The following is a 24,368-nucleotide window of genomic DNA, read 5'->3' on the forward strand; positions in this document are numbered from 1 at the left end:
CTCACTCATCCCTGAGTGGCATCACATGAGCAATAAACCCCAACCACCCCTTGGATATAAACCTTCATCGGCTCAATCCGCTTGGAGCGCCGTAATTACCCACTAAACCACCAGGCGCCATAACTTGGTTATATGGTTACCACCCAGTGTAGTAAATGGTTTCATGTTGTACAGGAAACCATTTGGCTTGTCACTCAGTGTAGAGTGACAAGCCTTTCTCTGAAATCTCCATTCTTGGAGATTTCAATGTTCACCACCACCTTTGGCTCTCCTCTCCTTTCACGGATCCACCTGGTGAACAAGCCTACATCTTTTCTATCCTTAATGACCTAGAGCAGCTTATACAGCACCCTACTCGTATCCCTGACCGCCTTGGAGAGAGCTCCAACATACTTGACCTTTTCTCACAACTAATCCTTCTGCTTACTCTGTTAATCTTTTCTCTCCATTGGGCTCCTCCGATCACAACCTTATTACCTTAACCTGTCCTATCACTCCGGTACAGCCTGTGGACCCTCCAGGGAAAAGTCGTCTGTGGCATTTTGGAGCCGCAGACTGGGAGGCCCTCAGGCAGTACTTCTTTGATTTTCCCCAGAATGATTATTGCTTCCATGGCCGTGAGCCATCTGAGTGTGCCTTGCGCATTACGGAGGTTATTCTCTCGGGCATGGAAGCATACATTCCTTTCTCATATCCTTTGACTAACGCAAGAAAGCCTTGGTTTAATCACGCTTGTTCTAATGCTGTCCGCAACAAGGAGAGGGCCTACAAAAGGTACCGGAGCCAACCCACCCCTGAATCACATCATCTTTACGTTTCTGCCCGGAATCGTGCTCTGTTCTTCGCTCTACTAAAAATAATTTCATCCATACTAAATGCTCTCAACTCTCCAACTCGAATTCTTCCTGCTCCTTCTGGCACCTTGCCAAAAATCTTTCTAACAACTTTACCTCATCATCCTTCCCTCCTCTTTTCTACTCTGATGGTTCTGTAGCTATTTCTTCTACTGATAATGCAGATCTCTTTGCACAGACTTTCTCCTCCAATTCCACCTTAGACGATTCCGGTGTTGTTCCTCCATCACTTCCCCTCTCTGACTTCCTCATGGCTGACATTAAAATTTCTTCAGTTGATGTATTTTCTGCCATCACTGGCCTCAGTACTAACAAGGCATATGGGCCTGATGGGGTCCCTCCTGTTGTTTTCAAGAACTGTGCTTCTGTGCTTACACCCTGCCTAGGCAAACTCTTTCGCCTTTGTCTGTCAACTTGTACCTTTCCTTCTTGCTGGAAGTTGCTCTCATTCAGCTAGTCCCAAAGAAGGGTGACCACTCCCAACCCTCCAACTATCGTCCAATTGCTTTAACGTCCTGTATTTCAAAAGTTTTCGAGTCAATTCTCAATAGAAAAATTTTAAGGCATCTTTCCTATCACAACCTTCTTTCCGATCGTCAGTGTGGGTTCCGTCAGGGACGCTCCACTGGCGATCTTCTCACCTACCTTTCAGACTCCTGGTCATCCTCCTTTCGGGACTTTGGCGAAAGCTTTGCCATTGCACTTGACATCTCAAAGGCTTTCGATCGAGTCTGGCATAAATCTTTAATATCCAAACTGTCCTCCTACGGTTTCTATCCTTCTATCTGTGCCTTCATCGCTAGCTTCCTTTCTGGTCGTTCTATAGCCGCTGTTGTAGACGGCCATCGCTCTTCTCCTAGATCTATCAACAGTGGTGTTCCTCAGGGCTCTGTCCTATCACCAACTCTCTTCCTTTTATTCATCAATGATCTTCTAAGCTGTACATCTAACCCTATCCACTCATACGCTGATGACTCCACCCTTCACCTTTCCATTCGGTTCCCGCAACGCCCATCTCAACAGTTACTTCAACAAACAAGGGATGAGGCTATGGCACGCCTAATGTTTGACTTGGCTCGTATCTCTGACTGGGGTAAAAATAATATGGTTGTTTTTGATGCATCTAAGACTCAGTTCTTACACCTATCAACCCGACAGTCTTCCACAGGTATACCCACTGATGTTTAATAATATTCAGCTTAATCCTGCATCATCCTTGAACATGCTTGGGGTTTCATTTACTCGGGACTTATCTTGGAAAGATCATATTACATCTCTTGTAAAATCTGCTTCCAAGAGATTGGGTGTGCTAGGCCGACTCCGCTCTTTTTTTAACCGTGCACAATTGTTGACTCTATACAGGGGTTTTATCCGCCCCTGTGTGGAGTACAGCCCTCATGTGTGGGGAGGCTCCCCACATACAGCTCTTCTCAATAGGGTGGAGTCAAAGGCTTTTCGTCTCATTAACTCTCCTCCTCTTACTGACTCCCTTCAACCTCTGTTTCTTCGCTGCACTGTTGCATCTTTATCTCTTTTCTATCGCTACTTTAATGGTCACTGCTTCTCTGAACTGTCTGCTTGCATTCCTCCACCTCTACGACGGGCGCGTAGCACCCGTCTGGCAGCAAACTCTCATCCCTTTTCTGTCCAACTCTCTAATGCAAGAGTTAACCGTTACTCCCAGTCTTTCATTTATGCAACAGGTCAGCTCTGGAACTGTCTCCCTCTGTCTGTATTTCCTGCTGCCTATGATCTCCAGTCTTTCAAACGCAGTGTGTCCAGGCATCTCAAAATGATTGGATCTTGAATTTGGCTCTCTATTGTATTTTGTTTTTCTCTTGGAGGGAACTGTTACTGCGGGCTCTTGGCCTTTGGTTCCTTCTTCCTCGCATTAAAAAAAAAAAAAAAAAGTCACTCACAGGCAGAAGGAAGAAGAAAGAATGAAGGAACGAAAGACAGAAGAGTGAGTGTAAAGTCACCCGTAGGCAGAAGGACGAGGAAAGAATGAAGGAAAGAAAGACAGAAGAGGATGGAAGTAAAGAAGGACGGAGGAGAGGAAAGGGCAGACACCTGAGAGCAGCATTACATCAAGTGAGTGGATGGTGAGCACCCCCACCTACCACAAAATAATAATAATAATAATAATAATAATAATAACAAACTACTTCACTACGAAATGTATTCCTATCATGACAATTTGTCTGACTAACATGAAAAAAAATAAAAAGAACAAAGGATGAAAGGGAAGACATACCATCATTGCCTGAGGTACGAAACTCAGTCAATCTTCACTAGGAAACGTCTCCCCAAACTGAAAAAAAAAAAAAGAACGTCTAATGGTAACATTAATACAAAAAAACAGGCTTCATCTTGTAAGACTACGAGAAATTTCCCACATCTCGAAAGGAAAATGAAGCCAAGATAAGATGAAAGGAAAGAAAGACCATCAAGGCTTAGTCCAGTGACCTCTTCAGTAATAGATCTTTTATTATTCATTAACACTGTCTTGAGGTTATAAAAAAAAAATAAATTAAAAAGATGTCATTACACTCGAAAGGTTGTAGTAGATTGCCCAGAGATACTTCTTTCGGCTGAATAAATTGTCTGGGATCAAAAACAGTATAAATCAATTAGACATCATCGTTTGTAATAGCGTTAAGTATTTCCATTACCTCCTTAGAAGAAAGTAATAAATGGAGACGAAATCAAAGATAGTAATAATGTATATGAAAAAGAAAAAAAAAAAGATGACAGAAGAATGTACTGTAGTCACGGATGGTGGTAGAAAGTCCAGTAACCCCATCAGGACGAGAAGCTATCCCTAGTCTTCATAAAATCGTCTAGCCATAGCTGAATAAAATCGTCTGGCCTAGGTGGATGTCTTGTCTTCCAGAGGGTTACAATCAAGATTCACCCATTTAGTACGAGAAGCCTTTCCTAAATTTAAAAAAACCGTCTGTCAGAATTCAGAATCCAATGCGAAAAATCTCTATCGGATTAAATAAAAGGCAAAAATAAGCGAAAACGTTAATGAAGAGAAAATTACCCACATCATTGCTGGCAGCGGAGGTAAGAAGCTCCATTACAGGCGAACGTGGCTGGACCCAAGCGTTGATGATAATGTCGGAAAGAACATAAAAATTCAGAGTTTAGCAATATAATGTGGTGAGAATAAAACCTGCCCCCTAAGCCTCCACCCCCTTCATCGTCGGCGTGACCACCATCGTGCTTGTCAACAGCCTGCCTCCCCTCTCATTACCTTTGCCTGGGTATTAAAAGTTACAATGAGGGCTTGAGTTTAAGGTATTCCAAGTTTTGTTCAGACTGCTGTTGCTGCTGCGTGGAACTCATGGTGTAAAGACAGCGTTTTGGTAGGAAGTCTGGGTCTGCTCATCCCCCTCCTCTCACGTTTCTTGGCCAACTCATTCCCCCTCCCACTTGTTTTTATCATCGCCCACCCCATCTTTCCTACCACTTTCCAGTCTAAGGCTCCTTTCACACAATATCCTCTGTCACCTTTCCAACTATCACTATTCCACCTCCCACACACTTGTTCCTCTGCCTTTCTCTCACGCTCCTTCACACAACACCCAGTCCCCCTTTCCTCCTATAAACTCCAAGAATCTCCTTCACCTCTTCCACATATCTGCTCTTGCCTCCCACCTACACTTTGCTCAACTCTTCCTCACACATTCTTTCCAGCCCTCCATCACATTCCCATACACACTATCCCGTTCCTCTATCCTCCTCCAACCCCACGCATGTATAAAAAGTACCCTCACCCATACACACTAATCTTGCCTCTCTCGTATGCTCTTTTCATAATACCTCTTTAACATCATAATGTCTAAATTTATACTACAGAAAATTCCCTCACGCGTTCTTCCATCTCTCACAACCACGCAATCATTCACTCGCTCTGTTTCTGTGTGTCTGTCTCTGTTTCCCTCCCTCCCCTCCCACCTTCCCTCCCTCCCTCCCTCCCTCTATCCACTTTCAATTCAGCCGTCGTGAAACTAGTGGGAAAGACAATACTGACTGAGAGAAGTATAAGAAGGGGAACTGAGGGAGGGAATGGCCACATATTTAAACATCCTTCCCCTCCCTATTCGTACTCCCCATTCCCCTCCCTCTTCCCTACAACCTCTCCCCGTCCCTCCCCTTCTTTCCTCTACCTCCCCCTCCCCTCCTCTCTCATCTCCTCTCTCCCTTTGAATCAATACCACATGTGCTCTTTCACCTCACATACACGGATTTACAGTACAGGCTTTTCTACGCCTCTTCCCTTTACACAGTCTTCCTGAATTCTCTCTCTCTCTCTCTCTCACACAGAAACACACACACACACACACACACACACACACACACACACACACACACACACACACACACACACACACACACACACACACACACACACACACACACACACACACACACACACACACACACACACACACAACCAACCCATCCGTCCATTCTTCCACCCATCCACTCACCTACTCAAGCACCCAGCCACTTTCTCATCCACTCATCCATTAATCTACTCAGCTGTTTATTCGTTCCTGCAAAACTCCTTCTGGTAACTGCATAATCATCCACTCACTGGCTTATCCACACGCTCTTCCACTTTTTCATTTCTGCGTCTCACTAATTCATCTTTCCACCTCATCGCTCATGGATTTTTCTCTTCACCATCGTCTATATCCACTTACTTTAACATCTCATTCATTATCTAATCTTTTTTCATATTTTTCCAGTATCATAAAATATTACTCTTCTCCCCCCCCCTCTCTCTCTCTAAACGACAAAAACTAAGGCGTGGAAGTGAAGGAGTTACCCCAGAAGCCACCACCAGCACCTAACCCAGCAACTATCCTTCCACCCCAGCATCTATCCTTATCTATCCAATACGTCAGGCTTGTATTCGGCCATACCCAATATGTCCATCGGTCCAGTATCCAACCAGCCAGTCAGCCCATCCTACCGGCGCTAAACAGGACTTGCACGTAATCCAATCCGCCTCTAAACACCACTCAGCAGTCTCGTTCTAGCCACCAAATACTGTTCTTAGTACTTAAGTTTGATCTAGGTAAGGGAGAAGTGAATATAATCTGCCATAAAAAGTACTTAACGGCAAATAAATAAAGCAGTCAGTAAAGTTCTAACCAACCAATACAGCTCTCAGTAGTCAATCCTATCCAGCCAAAGCAGTAGTGATTTCTTTCCACCTTCAACAGGATTTAAGACTCAATCCCATCGACTGAAAACTGTCCTTAACGATAGGCAGTCAGATTAACACTCGTCAATTCTACCTAACTGGAACAAGAACCGCTTCCATCCATCTATTAACACTCTCATTCCCTTTAAACAAAAATCCAAGCTAATCCTACCGACCTTAATCAAAACTCTAGTCATGTACAGTCAAAACAACGCTCACCTGCCAATCCTATCACCCAAACAGCAAGCGGTCAGCACTCAGCATCATCCCTGCCTGCACGCCAAAACAGATTTAGCGAGGAAGGGATGGAGGAACACCTTTTGGAGGGTCAAGTCGCGTGGAGTAATATCTGTTTGTCCAGCACGCCTCTTTCATTATTATTTTTATGTGTGTGTGTGTGTGTGTGTGTGTGTGTGTGTGTGTGTGTGTGTGTGTGTGTGTGTGTGTGTGTGTGCGTGTGTGTGTGTGTGTGTGTGTGTGTGTGTGTGTGTGTGTGTGTGTGTGTGTGTGTGTGTGTGTGTGTGTGTGTGTGTGTGTGTGTGTGTGTGTGTGTGTGTGTGTGTGTGTGTGTGTGTGTGTGTGTGTGTGTGTGTGTGTGTGTGTGTGTGTGTGTGTGTGTGTGTGTGTGTGTGTGTGTGTGTGTGTGTGTGTGTGTGTGTGTGTGTGTGTGTGTGTGTGTGTGTGTGTGTGTGTGTGTGTGTGTGTGTGTGTGTGTGTGTGTGTGTGTGTGCGTGTGTGAGTGCGTGCGTGCGTGCGCGAGCGTATGAAGAAGTCCGCATGACCCCTGACCCCAGTAAGAGTAAACGCCCGATGATGCGACCTCCTAATCATGGCCAGGGTGGCATTAGGAGTGGGAGTGGGAGTGGGAGTGGGGGTGAGGGTAGAGGTGGTGGGGTGCGAGGGAAGTGCGGGGGAAGGAGGGGAGATGGGGGATGTGGGGGGGAGAAAAGGGATGCTTATGGGGAGTGGGGGGCGAGAGGAGTACAAAGGGTGTGTGAGGGATGCCAGTGGTGTGAGAGGGGAGTGGGAGGGTGAGAGGGGTGCGAGAGGGTAAGGGGACGAGAGAAGGGAGGTATGGGGGGTAAATGAACCAGTCCAGGCCTTAACCAGAGTCATGGAGGGTGGGTGGGAATTCTGGTTATCTGGACGTTGCTGTTGCTTCATAAGATTTTGCTTCGACTGATCTGGTCATGTAAGGAAGGTGAAGCATGACTCGGTAAAGGAGGGGGTGCACTTCTTGCCCTCTTCTTAATTCTTCTTCTTTCTCGACTCGTCTTTTTTTTTTCTTCTTCTAAAGTCCTCTTCTTCGACGTTTATTCTCTTCCTCGTGTCCACTCTTTCTCTTTTTCTTTCTCGACTACGTCTTTCCTCTACTTTACTCTTCCTCCTCGACTCTTATTTCTTTTCTCGTGTACCCACTTTCTCTCCTCTTTTTAACACTTCTTCTTTCTCAGCTCTTATGTGTTGTCTTCTTAACTCTTCTTTCTCGATTCTTACTCTCTTTCCGGTTCACAAGAATTCTGCTTTCCGCCTCTCTTCCCGTGTTCTTTCTTTGCTCATCTCTGCTTGTGTCCTCTTCCCTCACTTCCCTTTCTTGCAGCTCTTCTTTTTCCACCCACTTGTCTCTTCTCCCAGCCGCTAATCTCTCTTCTCCTTATATCCTCTAGTCCCCTCTCTTCCTTCTTCTGTTCTCTCCATGCATGTGCCCGCTCCCCTCCTCCTTTCTCCTATCAATTTCCATCCACTACACCACCCTCCTTTGTCCGCATTCTCTCCTCTGATCTTCCCGCTCCTCTCCTCTCCTCTCCTCTTTCCTATCAGTTTCCATCCTTTCTACTCCACTGCTCTCCCATACCCTCCTATTCCTTCCTCCTCCCTGTTGACCCTAATGGAACCCACCTCAGCAGAGAATCAAGGAAAAGGTTAATTTGTCTCTAAACGCCTTTCCGGTGCACTGAAATCTATAATCCTCACAGTGTAAAGCGGAGAAGGGAGGGGGGTTCGATTAACAAGAACTATGTACTTAGGGGGAAGTGGGGAATGAGGGGGGGCGATAGATGTGGCTGGAGAGAGAGAGAGAGAGAGAGAGAGAGAGAGAGAGAGAGAGAGAGAGAGAGAGAGAGAGAGAGAGAGAGAGAGAGAGGGGATCGAGAGAGGAAGTGGGGGATATAAGGAAGGGAGGTGTGTGGGAAAGGGAGAGAGGGGGAGAGATGGAAATAGAAAGATAAGGAGGAGGGGAAAGAGGTGGGAGGGAGGGGGGAAGAGGGGAAAGAGGTGGGAGGGAGGGGGGAGGAGGGGAAAGAGGTGGGAGGGAGGGGGGAGGAGGGGAAAGAGGTGGGAGGGAGGGGAGGACAGGAGGGGAAAGAGGTGGGAGGGAGGGGGGGACAGGAGGGGAAAGATGAAGGAAGAAGAAGAGGTGAAAGAGGAGGGAGGGAGAGGTGGTGAAACAGGAGAGACAGGGAGGACGGGAGAAAGGGAGGGCTCAGGAGGGAGAGGGGACAACGGGGAAAGGGAGAGAGAAGGAGAGGTGGGAAAAGAGGGGTCAGAAGGGGGAGGGGACTATGGGAAGGGGTGAGAGAAGGGGGGTTTAGAGGGTAGGATACTCCTGAGGGGGGTTGGGGTTATGGTCAGGTTGAGTTTACAGTAGTAGTCGTGCAGGATTTCCTCTTGAGATTCCCCCCACTTGGTAGTTTGGGCCGTGTCTTGTTGCCTCATATCTCAGCGTATCTCACCTCCTTCTCCTTCTGCTTCTTTTCCTGCTCTTCTTTCTTCCTTTCTTTTTCCAGCCACCATCTTCTCCTCTTCTCTTTCCTTCTACCTCTTCCGTCTTCTCTTCCTTCTACCTCTTCCCCTACTCTAATCCTTTCCTTAACCAATCTCTCTCCCTTTCTTTCCCTCCTTCCTCCTCCTCTTCTCTTCTCACCTTTATTTCCCCCTTCTCCTCCCTCGCCTCCCCCTCCCCCTTCCTTCTCCCTTCTCCTCTTCTTCTTGTCTCTATTCCCTTACTTCTCCCTGTCTTCTTTCTCTTCTCCTTTCTCCCTCCTCCTCCTCCATTTTCCCTCCTCTTCCTCGTCTTTCCCCTCCTCCCCTTCACTCTTTTCCCCTCCTTTCTTCCCTTCCGTCTTCTTCTCTTTCCCCTCCCCTCCTTTCTTCTTTTCCTCCTTCTCTTTTCCTCCTTCTCTTTCCCTTCCCCTTCTTTCTTCCTTTCCTTCTTCTCTTTCCTCTCCCCTCCTTTCTTCCTTTCCTTCTTCTTCCCTTTCCCCTCCTCCTCCTCCCTCCTTCCCCATTTCCCCAACCAGTCTTTCCTGCCTTGCTTCGGATTTAGGTACATTTTGATATGGTCAGTTTCGCCTGTGACAACTCTCAACTTTCTTTTCTCTCATATATTCTCTTCTTTCATAATTCATTTGTCTCATCATTCTTTTCTCTGACCATTCTTTTCTACCCCTGGCTTTTCATCACTATTTTTTTTTCCTGTTTTCTTGGTTCTGCGATACTGCTTTCCTATAATAATCACCCCTAGAAGCACGTTTATTAGCTTTATATGTTAGAAATATTATGACCTTGGTATCTGTGTTGTTGTTTAATGCAAGTGTTTCTATTGTTTCAAACAAACAAAAAACGTAAAATTCCAAGGCGCGCGCCCGTGCACGCACGCACGCACGCTCTCGCACACGCACGCACACGCACACGCACGCGCGCGCACACGCACACGCACACGCACACGCACACGCACACACACACACACACACACGCACGCACGCACGCACGCACGCACGCACGCACGCACACATGCACACACACACACACACACACACACACACACACACACACACACACACACACACACACGTACGTTTCAAGTGTGCGCTCTATCCTGTCTTTCCAAGTAAGAAAGCTTGTCACTACTGTAAGTCTAAATCCTCCTGGATGTAGGATGTATTAGGTGGCCTCCGTTCTTGCCTCGTCTCCCATCTCTGCAAGGTGTGTTGGTGTGCAGCAGCCAGAGGGGAGCCTGTTAACCCCCATGAGAAGAGTTAGGTTAAGAAACTAAGAGCAGCTACATGGCTTCCTTAAATAAGCAGATAAATTATTCTTACTATTTACGCTTATTCACGCACATTCCTCTTAACCATAACAACGTGTAGAATACATTACGCAACTGACCTCAGCGAGGGAAGAATGTGGGAAATTTAAATGCGAGCTTCCGGGGAGTAGAGAAGCATCCTGACCTGCCCGCACCTCCCCTCCATTAACCCCGGGCTTATACGGGAGATGGGGTGCTTCTCCCTTACCCTTACCTGCACACACACGCACATGGGACACTCAGGAAAGGATAGTTAGAAAGAAAGGACGCTCAGAAAGGAAAGACAGCCGGTGAGAAGAGGCACTCAAGTACGGAGGATCTCGGGTACGATTAGGGAGAAAAGAATACTGGCCACGTACTCCCTGCGTGACGAGTAAGGTAACCAACGAAATGGACACGATGGTTTGACTGGAATGGTCTAGTGGTTGTACTGGCTGCCTCTCATCCTGTATCCCCATTACTGAGAGGCAAGGTGAGGCAGATAATGCAGGTAAGACAATACTCTACACACCTCTTAGGACGGGGCTGGTGCTTTGAGTATGCAGCAAACACACAGTAGGCTGACAAATAGGTGATTTCCACATTTTGGAAATGTATGTAGATGATCCTATAGACATACAATAAAAAGCAACCTACAAATCACATCACCTGAGTCATCTATGTAGCTTTGGGAAACTATGGCACGAATGGCAACACATGATTTTCCAATAATGCAGTGCTTTTTAAAGTCTTCCTGAACAGCGTTGGTGTGTTTAGATTTTCCTGCAAGAACATGGTAAGGAAATAAAATGTCATGTATACAGCTCTCAGAAACTTTGTCAGTGCTTTTGATAACCACGCAGGCACTCAGTAAGCCAGTAGTTCAGTGCTCACCACATAATTTATGAAACGCTTTTAGTGGTTTGAATATCTCGCGCACACGATAAGAAGTAAAATTATCCTTAACAAATTTTCCAGGAACGAGTTAGTGCTTCCGGTTGTCAGGCAAGCACACGGTAAGAAGTTAATGTAAGTCTTCCCACATATTTCAGGAACGATGGTGGTCGCTTTAGTGTCAGGCAAACACGAAAAAAGAGTTTACATATCCTCTACAAAACATTTACGAACGACTGTGTGCTTCGGATGTCACGCAAGCACACGGCAAGACGGTAATATAATGCTTTCCACATACTTCAGGTACGACGCTGGTGGTTTTAGTGTCACGCGAACACAATAATTAGGTAATGCAATTCCCTACGCAGCGCTGAGGAATAATGAAACTGCTTTTGATTATCCCGCTAGCAAATATACACCTGGAATTTTATATTTTCCACACTTGTCAGGTACGATATTGATGGCAAGGCCAATAAGTCTTATTGGCCTTGATTGATGGGATTTAACTCACGGAAACACACTACAATCGGCTGATACAAGTCTTCTAGAGAGCGCTCAGAAGCTATGTCAGTACTTTAAAAATTTCAAGAACTTTCGGATGGTTTGGCTAAGTAGAGACTGGGTGACTGACTAGGAGAGTGTGAGTAAGGTGCAAGGGGGAAGGGGAGGGGGAGATCGAGGATGAGATGGAGGGATAGGGTGGAGTGATGTGTGAGAGAGAGGGTGTGAGGTGGAGATAGTGCAGCCTGATGTCGGAGGACTCGGAGGGTATTAGTTTGTGGCCACCTCTTACGGGATTAAGGCCCCTGACTACAGACAGACATAACAGGAAACCATATTGGTCCTCTACACTCCACTCAGGAATATCACTAGTACTTGTAACTCTTAACCGCAAAGCAATCGTACAACTGAGAAATTATGTTCGTGCTCTCAAATCTCCTTCACAGATCTCAAGGTCGATATCTATGTTTGTATGTGTGAGGGGGGGAAGAGGGATATGAAATAACACTAACTTCATCACCCTTCTCAAGCCTATTATGTACCAGAGAACATTGTTACCGAGTTAATTTATGCTACATACACCTATTTCCAAATTTCCGGAGAAGGATCTTGCTGAGAAGTTGTATGCGTCTGAATGGTTACCTTAAAGATGCAGTTCTCATTTCCTTTATATCATGTTTCTTAATCATTACTGTGTTACTATTTATTGAGGGAGAGGCGAGGTGTTTCATTCCCATGCTTCTCCAGCCAACAGTTCCCAACACCCTCTCCAAAACCCCTCAGGATGTTAGAGCATTTTAATATCTCGTAAACACAAGGAAATCAGTTAAGACAATACTCTTCACAGCTTCCAGGAACCGTGTGAAACATTGTAATGATCCAGCAGTACTATTTATTTATCTTTCTACTAGTCAACGCCAAATACTGTGAGGGGAGGTCTCGAGAGAAGGATCTAGCAGCACTCATGTCCCTACCCAGACGTTTATTCTTCTTCCGACCACTCATCATCCGTCGTAAACTCTCTTGCCTCACCTCTCCGGCTTGTATTTTTCCACTCCTCCCAACCGCCCCACTCGCAACTGCTCTCGTATGTGAGTGTTGCACTTCTGAATATGGTTTTTACATGTTTAATAAATTTTCCACAAGATCCACCCACGTCATAAAAACACCCCTGATAATACTATCACACACCAATCCTGAATGAGGTATGAATTTGGCATGGACGGTAGTTATACAGTGCCAAAGAGGACATGTAGGAGGATTTGGGGCGTCAGAAACTGGACTGCGTAACCTCTACCCCAAATTGGAAGAAAAAAAAAATGAACTGGAAAGACAGAGATACTATAAAGCCTCTTAGGAGTACGAAAATACCTGTCATTCCAGTACTTTCTTATACAAGGGCTGGGAGTTCCACAAGGGGTTTGGTCTGCTCTACAGCGAAACACTGCGAATTTCTCGGGTTCCGTGGGGGTCATGGCCTCCGCGGGGCTCGAGTACCTGCAAATATTGGTTGGTTGGCATCGGAGGGCCACAGAACCTACCCAACACTGGCTCTGATCATTGGGTTATTTTTTATTTTGGGTTAGTGATATGTGTTCTCTAGTGGTATATAATTTTCTCTCTCTCTCTCTCTCTCTCTCTCTCCAAAGCACTAACTGATGGCGACACACACATTCAGAGAAAAAGAAAATAAAAAGAGAATAAAAGGAAAGCATAAAATAAAGCATAGTCTCTCCAGTGGCACAACCCGTTTTCCATGAGCGCATCCCGTTTTCCTGCAATATAGCCTCAGTTTTGGCGGCCTGTAGTCGAAGTGCTAGAATTTTTACGAGCACTAAACGGCGAGAGAACGATAAGCAAAACAGGTGAAGGAGACGAGAAAGTAAAGAAGAAACAAGAGGAGTAAAAAAGATAATTTTGAAGGCCTGTGAGAAGAATAAAATAAACACTTATAATGTAAAAAAGAATAATAATAATAGGAAAATATGAGAGAATAAAGAGGAAGCAGTAAAGAGAAGACAAGGGGGCAGCTGAAAGTGCCTCGTGACTGGGGGTAAAATGCCACCCATTCTATAGCCTGACCCCAACCACTGCCAAAAATTACTAACATTATTACTACCACAACCACCACGGCTACCACACCTCTGCCTACCAGTCTACCGCCACCACAACGACAACTACCACACGAAACCTGCCTCTCATACCTATAATCACCTGTCTACCTACCACAACAACTACCACAACAACCACATACCTATAGCTACCTACCTATAACTCCCTATTATCATAACTACGACACCTATTGGCGCCTTCTAGAACTATTACTACCAACAGTCAAGTCTGCTACTACAACTACAACCACAGCTACCTACCACACCTACAGCTACCAGCCACACCTGTCATCACTACTACTACTCTTCCACCAGTCAACCACTACCGAATATTACTAATATTTCTGTTGCTGTAACCACCACGGCTACCACGCCTATAACCACTACTGCCACTACCACAACCACCTACCCCACTTGTCACCGCCACAAACACCAGTTACCACCACCATCACCATCACCACCACCACCACCACCGCCACAACAACATTCAAACATAAAACTATCGTCATCTGCAATCATCTCAAATGCCAAACTACAACCAACATTACAATTACCACATTTACCACAACTACAGTTACCACAATTGCAGCCACCACCATCACCATTAATATTCCCATCGCCAAAACAACCTAATATCTAACCCCCTCCCCATCACCACCACCACCAACCCCTTCCTCATAAAGCATGGAGGAATTAAGTCTACGGATATATCACGCCACTTTTCAAGGCCATGTTCCTCTATAAATATTACAGAATACTTTTATTAAAATGTTGTAATTAAAATGGGATTAATCATGGTTAATATTTTGCTATGGGATTATAAAGTGTTCATTGCTTCTCCTATTGTTATTTTTGTAATGGGGTTAATATTTTAATGATGTATGAAATTATCGTACACACTGCAATATCACTTCCTGAGAGAGAGAGAGAGAGAGAGAGAGAGAGAGAGAGAGAGAGAGAGAGAGAGAGAGAGAGAGAGAGAGAGAGAGCTTATGGGGGGTGAGGAGGCTGATAGCAGATGCCCAGCACGCGATCTCTTGCTAGATATTCATATGCAAATCAGCTGAGAAAGTCATAATTCCTATAGTGTGTGTGTGTGTGTGTGTGTTTGTGTGTGTGTGTGTGTGTGTGTGTGTGTGTGCAGAGGTGCGTACATGACCTTTTGATATCAGAATCTGTTTGTGTCCTTACATCTGTTTCTGTGTGCACATATTTCAGCATATATAGTGTCCTTCCGTGTACAAGTGCATGTGTTACTCTCTGTGTACGTGAACACGAATCTGTGTGCACGTATTCCCAAGTGTGTACTGTACCAGCGTCTACACCAGCGTCTACACGTGCCTGTGCTACTCCGAGCCTGTGTACGTGCATGTGAATTTTAAAAGGTGTTTGGGATTATCGTGGTGGAGTGGTAGTGGATGTGTACTCTTCTCTCATCTTACGTACTTGCTCCAAAACTTCCTGCCGGACTCTTGAATTTTGTTTGTATTTACCTTACCAACTCCGCCACCAAAGCTGACGTAGGTCTGGTTTAGATCCCTGTCTGTCTGTCTGTCTGTCTGTCTGTACACATCTGACTACCTACCAGGTTATAGAAAAATCAATAGGAAGATAAAATTAAAATGTATGGGTATGATTTCTACTAAGGCGATGTGATTACATTTTTGTGAAAGCATTTTGAAGGACAAGGAAACACGGGTCACTTAATTGGAGCTCACCGCGGAGAGCTAGGCAGGTGTGCTTTATTGAGTGCTTTACTAGTTACCTTTACCACAGAGGGTCGAGTTTTGGTATTTAATGCCTGCCTGTCTGTCTCTGTCTGTTGGTCGGTCTGTCTCTCTTGTCTGTTGGTTTGTCCGTCTGTCTACTGCAGTACTGAAACACTGAAGGACGATGGTGAAAATGCGTTTGAAAGTTTCTACTGAACAAAGTGCAATGGCAGTAGTACTTTCCATAAAGTAAAGGATGCTTCAGCTTGTCTTGAGATATAATAAGACAGGCTTCCACAGACCTCAAAAACTTTATGGAAATTACTCGCCATGACAGCTGTGTGTGTGTGTGTGTGTGTGTGTGTGTGTGTGTGTGCGCGCGCGCGCGTTAAGTCCATCTCCAAGTGTCTGTGCGTGTCTGAGTATTTATACTCGCATATATCTCAAGTGTATTCGTGTTCTTACCTAATTGTTCTTACCTAATTGTATCTTTACAGGAATGAGTCAAGCTTGTACTGTCCCATGTCTTAAACCATATTTATCGTACATATCCTTAAATTTGTGAATTGTTTTGGCACACACTATTTCATTCGGTAGTGCATTCCATTGATCAATTGCTCTGTTTGGGAAACTGAATTTCCTTACGTCTTTATCACCTCTCTTCTTATGCAGTTTTTTGCAGTGTCCTCTTGCTGATGCTTCTCCAAATGTTAAGTAATCATTTATGTCTATTTTCTCCTTCCCTGATATGCACTTATATAGCATTATCATGTCACCTCTTTTCCTTCTCTCCTGTAGTGTTGGTAGATTCAGTTTATTTAGTCTTTCTTCGTAGCTTAGGTCCCTTAAGCTTGGTATCCATCTTGTAGCGGCCCTTTGAACTTTTTCAATCTTGTCTATATGCTTTCTGAGATGAGGACTCCAGACTACTGATGCATATTCCAGGGTTGGTCTAATGAATGATGTTATTATCCTTCTTAGCATGTCTTCATTTATGTATGTGAATGCTATTCTCATATTTGCAAGCAGTGTATACATGTTCCGTACCTTCTCGCTGATGTGGTCAGCCGGAGATAGTCTGTTATTGACAATCACACCTAAGTCTTTCTCTCTTTCTGATGTGTATAGGGTTTTATTTCCTAACTTATAATCCCAATCAGGTCTTTTTCCACTTTTACCAAACTTGATTACATGACACTTGTCCACATTGAATTCCATTTGCCATGTACTACTCCATTCATGAAGTTTATTTAATTCTTCTTGTAGCTCTTTACAAGAGTCTGTGTTGGTAATTCTCCTTTGTATTTTTGTATCATCTGCAAACATATTCAGATAGCTCTCATTTCCAGTGTTACTGTTTATATCATTTATATACACTAAAAACATGATTGATGCCAGCACTGAACCCTGTGGTACTCCTCTTGGGTGTTAGTGTGCGTACTTAAGCATGTGTGTTTGAGTGTGCAAGATTAGGTATTTGTGAGTATGCGTGTGTATAATTCCGTGTGCGTGCTTGGGATTTTATGTATGTGTGTGTGTTCGTGTGTGTAATTCTCTGTGCGTGCGTGCTTGAGTTTTTATGTATGTGTGCCAGCATTGTGCAAGTGCCTGTGCGTGCTTGAGGATGCGTGTGTACTTATGTATGTCTCTGTGTGTGCGTGTAATTACCAGTGCATGCCGGGGTATTTTTGTGTGTGCACGTACGTAAGCGCGCTCGTGTGTGTAAGTGCCTCTGCGTGCCTGGGTATTTGTGTGTACTCTTGTGAGTGTTTCAGTAAATATATATATATATATATATATATATATATATATATATATATATATATATATATATATATATATATATATATATATATATATATATATACGTGTGTGTGTGTGTGTGTGTGTGTGTGTGTGTGTGTGTGCAAGCTTATGTATGAGTGTGTGCGATTGTGTAAGTTGATGCTTGGACAGTTGTGAATGTGTGCGTTATGTATGTATATGTGTGTGCCCCTGTGTGTAACTGTCTGTAGGCCTACGTGTTAAGAGTATTAATGAATGTTTTATGTATGCCTGCTTGAGAGTATGTGTGTGTGTGGCGGGAGATAGGTTGGCATACGTGTATTTCCTTAACGTTATTATTAAGCTGTTTATTTGCAAAAGCCGGTTGCCGCATTCTCGCAGACTTAGCAGGCTTTCTATACTAGTTTTACTCTAACAAGGCCTAAAATTGCCATCTTCCCATCTTTGACGCTGCGTTTGAACAATAGATTAGAAGATGATATTAGTCACAAAGAGGTGCTATAGGAAGAATGCAGAGCTGCGGTCATGTTCTATTCTTTCACTGGGCTTCATGAAACTGGCTACAAAAGGACGAAAAACTGTGCCAGGTTAAGATGACTGGAATATTGTACCTCTTCATTAGCGAGTTATTTTGCATATTACAACTTAACCTCTTATCTATACTGTCTTTTATTTACGTGTGGTACCTCTAAATGATTTTATTTCTAAGTACAGAACCCCCAAGCGATGACTGGGTTATTGAAAGCTTTATCTAACCTTTCCAATTCAAAGAATCTTTCCTATGCTGAATAAACGACCTGAAGTAGCAAAAATAAATAACTAAATAAATACATACATAAATAAATAAATAAGTAAATACACCCACGTAATGAACGGGTAAAAATCTTCCAATATATTATCTACATCCTCGTGATACAGACTACAAAAACAATACAGGAGAATATCAGCGTCTCACAATATGATATTAACAATACTCTTTTTACTCTAACTTGGCCTATAAATGCCACCTCTTAATCTTGAACAAAAAGTTGTAACAATAGATAAACAGTAGAGTATGATCCCAGTCACGAAGTGTTGTGGACACAGGATGTAGAGCCGCAGTACTGTTTTATCTGCCACTGACTTACGTGAAACAAGCTACCATCATCATCATCAGGAACTCCTTTCCCACCCAACGGCAGGATGAGAAGTAGCAATGTCCAGACAGCACAAACTTGCCCAGTCCAATAGGCCTCGCTTCCATTCACTAATCATTCAAGCCCCTGGAATCCTGGCTCTACCAGATACGCCAAAAACATTCACCACATTCTGCAGCATCACACAAACGTATCCGATTGAGTCAATCCGGACGCTGCCATGCTCACAAGGGGCGCCAAAATCCCTGATCATGCACTTCTCCTCACAACATTCATCCAGCTAGTTCGATCTCTTGTCAGCTCCCTAGCTTCACCGACTTTCAAACCTCTCTTCCTTAAACACTCATGCACCATATCTCTCCACCTTCTCCTTGGCCTACCTCGCCTCCTCCCTCCTTCAAATTAGCTCAGTTATACCTTTTTCACCACTCTATTGTTATCCATTCTTTCCACATGACCATACCATCTCAGGACACTCTCTTCGATTCTGGAGTCCACCGACTTCCTCACTCCACACCTTTCAGGAATCATATTATTTCGTATCCTGTCTATCCTCTGTACTCCACATACATTCCTCAGCAGTTCCATCTCCACTGCTCTTACTCTTGACTTCTCATTTTCATGCCACACCATAGTCTCACACCCATATGTTAAAGTTGGCACTAACACTCCCTCATGTAAGCCTCGTACAGCTGCAACACTCAAGCCTCTGTTTCTTATCAAGGCTACCAAAGGACGAAAATCTGGGCCAGGTTAGGGTGAAAAGGGTATAGTAAAGGAAAAGGTGCTATAGAGTCTTCCATGATGAGGGGAAGGCGATCTTATTATGAATACTGAAACCTTATTATTATATTGCATGGCTTTTATTTTTCTTTAATATCGCCATTTGTTGCGTGAATATCTACTGGAGAATATCGACGTAAGTTAACCCCTTCACCACGAGGTCACTTTAATTTTTATTCATCATACTGTATATCCAGATGTTACTAAGTTCAGGGGAAAGTTTTCGAGATGGAGGGATTAGGTGTAGCCTTCATTAAATTTTCCACCACTAAAAGGCTCTCTAAAGCAGAATAAAATAACCTGATAAAAGCAAAAATAAAGCATAAAAGGCACACTAAATGGCTTAACGAGAGGTGCAAGACATTCTCCAAACTTTCGAAAAATAGACTCGAGGACTAAAGTCTTAAGGAGAATCTAATACCATAAGGAGGACTGTATATTGCCCGGGTGGTTGTGAGGGGCGGGAGTGCATGTGAGCTTGCTTGTGAATAATATGTTAATTGAGTGTACCGTCAGCTTAGCAAATGTGCGGGTGTCAGCAAGGGACTGGGAGTGTGTGTATGTATGTGTGTGTGCCTGTGTGTGTGTGTGTGTGTGTGTGTGCCTGTGTGTGTGTGTGTGTGTGTGTGTACTCAAGCTTTTAGAGTGCGTGCATGCATGTTCAACTGAGGAATCTTTAAAGTGTCTGAATGTGCGTTTGAGTATTTGTATGTGTACTTTGCTTGTGTGCGCCTGAGTATGTGCATGTGCGTGGAGGGGTGAGGGGGTGAGAGAGTTCCTGACTGGGACCTGAAGGTGCCTATGTAACTGTATCTGAGTCTGCGTGAATGCGTTGTGTGTGTGTGTGTGTGTGTGTGTGTGTGTGTGTGTGTGTGTGTGTGTGTGTGTGTGTGTGTGTGTGTGTGTGTGTGTGTGTGTGTGTGTGTGTGTGTGTGTGTGTGTGTGTGTGTGTGTGTGTGTGTGTGTGTGTGTGTGTGTGTGTGTGTGTGTGTGTGTGTGTGTGTGTGTGTGTGTGTGTGTGTGTGTGTGTGTGTGTGTGTGTGTGTGTGTGTGTGTGTGTGTGTGTGTGTGTGTGTGTGTGTGTGTGTGTGTGTGTGTGTGTGTGTGTGTGTGTGTGTGTGTGTGTGTGTGTGTGTGTGTGTGTGTGTGTGTGTGTGTGTGTGTGTGTGTGTGTGTGTGTGTGTGTGTGTGTGTGTGTGTGTGTGTGTGTGTGTGTGTGTGTGTGTGTGTGTGTGTGTGTGTGTGTGTGTGTGTGTGTGTGTGTGTGTGTGTGTGTGTGTGTGTGTGTGTGTGTGTGTGTGTGTGTGTGTGTGTGTGTGTGTGTGTGTGTGTGTGTTTGACTATGTGATCTTGAAGGTGGAAGTGCGTGTGAGTCTCTGCATTTGGGGGCGTGTGTGTGCGACTTGAGAGAATGCATGTACGTGGATGTTGCATGCGAGGGACTGGTATCTGTGTGTGCATGTCAGTCACTCATCCGCCCCTCACTCATCATCCCCCATATATTTTTCCTCCTCCCTCCCCCACCCTGAGGAGGTCGGGGCGCTGACTCCGGTAATGTGCGGGTGTTGGTGTGGTTCCGAGGGGGTAAAGGATATGCCGGCATGAGGGCTGGGGGTAAGGCACGTATTTTGAGGTAGACGCAGAGTAGGAGAGGAAGGAGAAGGTGCAATAATAAACACACACAGGCACCACGGATGCCCGTGCACACGCATGCACGCACGCACGCGCACACACACACACACACACACACACACACACACACACACACACACACACACACACACACACACACACACACACACACACACACACACACAGTGAGAGAGAGAGAGAGAGAGAGAGAGAGAGAGAGAGAGAGAGAGAGAGAGAGAGAGAGAGAGAGAGAGAGAGAGATAAGTAGCTGATGAATATAATCTCACCCTCTCTCTAAAGAAGCCTTGAGGGAGACCACTTAGCACGCGAGAAGAAGGGTGAGAGGTAAAACAGAACCCATGTAGCACATCCATTACCACTTCATCTGTCCCGTCACTCCAACACCTGGTTAAGACAGGAAAGGAGGAGGCAGAAAACGGGGAAGACGGTGAGGGAAGAAAGGGTGGAGGAGAAAAAAAGAAACGAGAGATGATAGTTAAAGCTGGGGGAGAGAGGAGAGAAAAAGGGGGGAAGGAACGAGGGAGAAGAGGAGAAGGACGGGAGAAGAGGAGAAGGACGGGAGAAGAGCGGGAAAGAAGAGGAGACGATTCTCAGAAGGAGGGAGACTGAAGGAAGACAAGAAGAAGAAGAAGAGAGAAAAGATGGAAGATGAGGAAGGAAAGGTGGGAGAAGCATAAACCCTGGCACACAAACGCCATGAAAGAGAGGAAGATTTTGAGGAAGGAGAAAGAACAGAGGAAGGAATGAAGGAAGCAAGGAAGAGAATGGAAGCGACGGGGAATGGGGATGTGGGGAAACAAAAAAAAACAAAGGGTGAGGGGAGCAGGGAGAGGGGGGAGGGAAGAAAAGGCAGGGTGAGGAAAGGGGAAATGGTGGACAGGGATAAGAGAAGTGCGGGGAAGGAAGACAAACAGAGGATGGGAAGGGCAGAAAAGAGGAGGAAGGAAAAGCTGAAAGAGGGAAGATGAGAGGACAGGAAGAGTGAGGAGGGAGAGAATGGAGGTGAGGGGGAACGGAGATGTGGGGAAGGGAGAAGAAACAGAGGATGGAGGAATGCAAAAAAAAAAAAAAAGGAGTAGGGGAGGGGAGGGGAGGAAGAGTGAAGGGGGTAAATATGAGGAGAGGCAGGAGGAGGGGCAAAATACCTCGACATACAATCACCATTTCGTTCACCAGTCATTTTCCAGGCGAGGGGTGAGGTTGATGCCAGGCTGGATGTCACCAGGAAGAATCCGACGCACGACAGAGGAGATGAGATAAGGTGACGGTAGGGACGGGAGGTGACGTGGAAAAGCATAACGGTGGAAAACTTAACAAAATAGACGGTGTGTGCGATGCCTGGATAGGATAAGAGACAAAGTTAAGGGGGGTGGATAGATAAACAGACGGGAGGAATAGGTGGACTGAGAGTGAAGACGAGATAAGATGAGGGTAAGGATGGGAGGTGACGGGAAAATGCACAGTGGTCGAAAGCATGACAAACACGAAGAGGCATTCAGAAAGTGCAACATCCTCTCCATACAGTAGATCAAAGGGAAGAATGCTTGACTTTGCCCTGTGACCTTGACATCTAACCGTCTACTCTTTAAATCTAATAGCTCCATCCTTGCCTGACCCACAACAATTCCATAAAGTCAGGTTTACAGCGGATCAAAACTATATAATTTGACCTTGTCCCAAGATTGTGTTCACTCTAATATCCACTTTCATGTTACTGATACACATATGTCGATACCAAAAATGATAACACGCAAGGGAATGTTAAGAGTAATGAGCAGAATAAATCGCAAAGGAAGAAGTGCTGAAAGAAGTCTCCAATGTCAACAAGCAAACAACTAAGGGTCTTATTCTCTGCTGCATATGTCTTCTTGCACTCATCAACTGCTCTGTTATGTTCATTTATGTCTACACTGATTACATACATAACACCCATTTAAGAATATATTAACAACTAGTAAGGAAGAGATACCACTAAGTTTCCTACGCTAACAATATTATGACAGAGATGGGGTGGGGGCAGGATGGCAGAGTAAAAGGGATGTTTGAGACTCACGCTACTACTAAAAGGACGGACGTGAGGTGCAATCATGAACAAAGGACGAAAGGCGCCTGTGTGGACGAGTAAAGCAAGTAAGTATTGCCCCGGACACACATATTCCTCACCGTACATTGCCAGTCTGTCTGCGCTGAAGGGCTGCTCCTCTCACATCTCATACATATCACGCAGTCTTCTTCATTCATGACATACTGACACTTCTAACTCTCATACCATCCGCTAACACATCTCACACCACAAATTCCTCACTTCACATTCCTAGTCATTCTTCGTGTAAGGACCTCGCACGTCACATCTCCGTACTAAGTTACGCAGTTTTCGTAACATACTCTCACACCACCTATATCATCTGCAGACATTCCTAACCTCACAGTCTAAATACCTTTACGTCGAAAGTCCTCTCATATCACCCCTACTCTTCCAAACCTGCCTACATAACATAGACATTTCAAGACTCATACAACACAAACGCCTTACAGTACACATTCCCTACCTTTCTTTGTCCCTTTGTGTTGGGTCCCTCATAAAGGTAATAGTAATAAACAACAACAACAACAACAGCAAGTCACAACAATAAAAACAACCTGTTCAGTTACACCTGCCTTCATTACATACCTACACTTCTTAATTCTATTCTTTCTGGCCAAAAACCAAATAGTACACTTTCTTATTCTTACATACCTAACCTGTCGACCTAGAAGGAACTCTAATACCAGATCTAATACTCGTTCCTGCTGAACCAGGGACCACATCAAGAACAAGAACCCTCATTCAGCCATACCACCGTCGTAACATGCCATATGCTTGTACATCTAAGAGCAAACATGCCACACCTTATACTCTTACCCCGTCCACGAAGAAGAACCCCTCGCAACAAAGCAACAAACTCACACACACTACCTTCATGACATTCCAGTAATTCTAACCTTCACACCATCGGCTTAACCACCTGATAAGACATTCCTCACTTCACATTGTTATCCAGTCCAGGTAGAAAGGTCTCTCATGCTACTTCCAGTCACCAACGCCTGCCCTCATAACATGCCAAAGCTTCCAAAACTCATACCAGCTGCTTACATGTCTACAAAGGCTTTCTTAAAATTTCTCAATTCACATTCCCTCCCTGCCCGTACAAAAAGGCCTCTCATATCTCACACACATCTGCCCTCATAACAGCTCTCGTTTCAAACCACACATTCCTGACCTCATAATCTCAGTTAGTCCAAGCAGAATGGCCTCTCACACAACATCTCATCCTCATCGACAAAGTCTTATATTCGTCTTCATAAAACGTAATGACTTTTTTCATTCTTTTTGTTTACGTATCTCTCATAATACACATTTCTGACCTCACATTCTCATCCTGCCCACAGTGTGACGCTTGAAGGAAGTCAGGATTAGCAGCCTGTTGGTGTGCTGCAGGTGTGTTATTAGACCTTGGTAACAGGCTTCCTAGTTTTTATCAGAACTGGATGCGTAATAGAACATTCCCATGTCCTCACTGACACACATGAACACCTGAACATATATCCACTCGTACACACATCCACAACTGCATACAATCATAATTGCACACACCCACACCAATGTATATCCACA

The sequence above is a fragment of the Coenobita brevimanus genome, chromosome 24 (genome assembly GCF_032717465.1).
Source record: "Coenobita brevimanus isolate Jiangsu-jjx chromosome 24, ASM3271746v2, whole genome shotgun sequence".
NCBI classification, from domain to species: domain Eukaryota; kingdom Metazoa; phylum Arthropoda; class Malacostraca; order Decapoda; family Coenobitidae; genus Coenobita; species Coenobita brevimanus.